The sequence below is a fragment of the Vipera ursinii genome (genome assembly GCF_947247035.1).
Source record: "Vipera ursinii genome assembly, chromosome: 4".
Classification (NCBI taxonomy): Eukaryota; Metazoa; Chordata; class Lepidosauria; order Squamata; family Viperidae; genus Vipera; species Vipera ursinii.
In genome coordinates this window covers 88,140,872-88,144,140 of record NC_139514.1, presented here as the reverse complement: position 1 = coordinate 88,144,140, position 3,269 = coordinate 88,140,872, and positions in this window count along the sequence as shown.

The window sequence follows — 3,269 nt, the reverse complement described above, 5'->3', positions numbered from 1 at the left end:
TGACGGATCATTAGTTTGCTATCGATCTCGCTCCTGCTAGTGAGGGAAGCGGTGCGCGCGCGCGCCCCAGAGCTCTCTCTGTGGCGGTGCTTTTGGCGGCGGCGGCACCGGCGGAGCGCCGCTTTTTGAAGGCTGTTTCCCCTTCTGCGCTTCCTTTACTAAAATTGGGTACCCCGGTCTGCTTGCGCTCTCTTTCATTTCTGCCTTTTTTCCATCCGCCTTTCCCCTCCCTCTTCCCTTGCCGCGAGGACCAAAAATAGCAGAGGGGGAAAAAAAAACTTGCTTTCTTCACTTGTCTTCCTTCTTGGCAGGGCTGATCAGTTAAGCTAGGAGCCCTTAGAAGGTTGGTATGATTGCCGAAGAAAATCCTTCGCTTCCTATCTGTTCAGTAAGTTTTTTTTTAAAAAAACAACCCTCGTTCACCTGATGAATAATATTCTGTCTTGGTGAAAATTTAGTAACTGTAAAAAAAAAAAGGAAAGGAAGACATTATTTTTTGTGTTGGTAGGCTACAGTTGTGGTTGTGGTGGTTATTATTTTTGACTGATTTCAGTTTGATATATAAGAAGTTTGTAGGCTGGCCAAGTAGAGCTTTATAAAATACTATGTCTATTGAAATCGACCAAGAATTCTGTCATTTCCTGAGATTATATGTAGCACACACGTGTGTATTTTTCCTATTGTTTAATTGAAATTATGTTCAGTATCTGGGCATATGTTTTTGCTGCCTTAAATTTTTAGGTTTGTGAATAATCATTATGGTATGCTATTATCTCAAAGTTGCTGGATCTTTTTCTCTCCTGGCTGCCAATACTTTCAGACACATTTTTCCTTTATAATTATCTGTTGCAACAATGTATTTGATAGCATATATCACATCTCTTAATTCTATTTCTTTATCATTTATCTTGACATTGCTTACCTTTAGGCATGAAGAACAATTATATTGTCCAAGTTATGTATGAAAGATCTTACACATTTTTTTCAATGCTGTGTTTGAATCAAAAGCTACAATTTATAGTTACTATCAGAAATAAAAATTATCAATAAATGCAACAGACCATTTATTTATTTACTAGATTGCAGGTTAGAGTTAAAATTTATAACCTAATAAACTAATTATATTGAGCTGCTAAGTTGTTAATCAAAGTGTTTTTAAAATGAATACCCAATCTCCCTTTCTGCAGCTCAATATGTATAACATCTTAAAAATTATTTACTTACTTTAGGTAGGAAAAATAAACCATATGAAAATATAAATTGGAATGTCCAACTATATTGTGTAAGATTTTGGCATAAGTGATTTAGTGCAATTGCATTTGTTTGAATCATAGTGATATGAAATGAACAGAAAGTTGTATCATTAAAGGAAAATATTCTTTTGAAATATGAAGTGTTTGACATGTGAAAGTTATTAATAAAACATGGGAAATGTAAATGCTATTTTTTAAAAATAAAATTAATCTGAACTTCATTTTTTACAATAATTACTATTTCCTTAGCTATAAATATTTAATTTAATTCAACCTTTTGCATAATTTTAAAACAGAGATAGAATATTATCTTCACAATTTGAACTCATCACTTGGATTTCAAATACGCTTTCACTGTTTTTAACAAATAATGCATTAAGATCACAGTGTTAAAACAATTCCAAATTTCTGAAAGTTAAACATACTGACAAGAGAATGAGAAATACTGGTTATATTTCAGCACACAATTCAATGTGCTTAAGTCTACTGAAAATGATTGGATGGTGTTTATGCTTATTTTTAGAACAAGAATTTTGGACATTTATTTATCAAGCTAAATGCTTCTTTTGCAATTCTGCTTTCAGTAAATAATAAATATTATTATCCTGTAAGCGCTTACATATAAATAGGAAATGTATTATACATAAAACATATAATATCTCCAGTAAGCCTATTTTATTTCTTGTATGTCAATAATAGATTATAGTATATAAATTAATATTCATGTCTTGGGTACAAAATAGTTAATCATTAGCATTTGGCCCAAGTAAAATAGATTATATTTATTCTGAACAATCAAATATTACAACAATCTACATAACTATAAGTGTGATTTTTTTTTAAAAAATAATGATTTTAACAAGAAAATTAAAATAGAGAGTTGTGGTTTAAAATATTTATAAAGAGTTTAGCATATCCTAGCAAATAATAAAAGGATCAAGCACATGATATAATATCAGAATATTGCCATTGCTTTCAGTTGGATGAAGAAACAGTGTTGGGTCTTTTGATCATATTTCATTTAGTCCTTCTTTGGCCCTAGGAAAGTAGGTGTTAATCTAATTTCTGACTGTGTGTATTTATCAGACCAGGAGGGCCAGTTGTCTCTGATTTTAGCAACTAAAGCAGTATGATAACTTTTCCAGTAAGAAGTAAAACTTTTGGTTCAATATTATAACAAAAGTCTTCAGTGTAATATGATTAGGAATGTATTTTGAACCAGTGACAATCCAAAAATTTTTATAGATCTAAACAGATTTTTTAAAAATAAACACCCCATATTTTAAATCTTGTTTTTAATGAACATGCTCAGAAATACACATACATGCATATGTACAGATACAATTTGTTTATCAACCAATCCCATTTCATGTAGTTATATTACTGGTGCTTGCTTAACAGAAGAAAATGGAAATGAGGAGCACAAAGGTTTACCAAACTATGCAGCTTCGTTTTATATGCAAAAATAATAAAGAACCAAATAGAATGTATAAAATATGTACTTCTTTAAAACCTTTTTGTGTTTGAATTAATTCTTCTGGGTGTTTGTAGCAAACTAATAATTTGATCCACAATGCTGTAAAAGAATAAAGTATATTTAAGCTAATTTAAATCTGTTAATTTGAATGAGAATTGACTTCAGAAAGTTGTGGATTAGAATATTATAAAGTTTCTTTTCACATTATTAAAATATTTTCTTGCCTGTTAGTGCAGACTTATTTATGCATCCATACGATTACAAGTATGCATCCATACAAAAACTCATGTATGTATAGTATAAGTATACTTCTAATACTTATCCCATTGAAGAATATTCATTCAAAGTTTACAAAACAACAATATGGAACTGAACTATAACAAAAACCAAGCAGTTTACAATATCGTGTATCTATATACAATGGATAGATAGCTATATATTGTGAGAGGCAAAACAACATCTACAACATTTTTATACCTGTTTTACAGACAACATTTTTCAGTTGAATTTGATTTTTATATTCTTAAATTGTAAATACT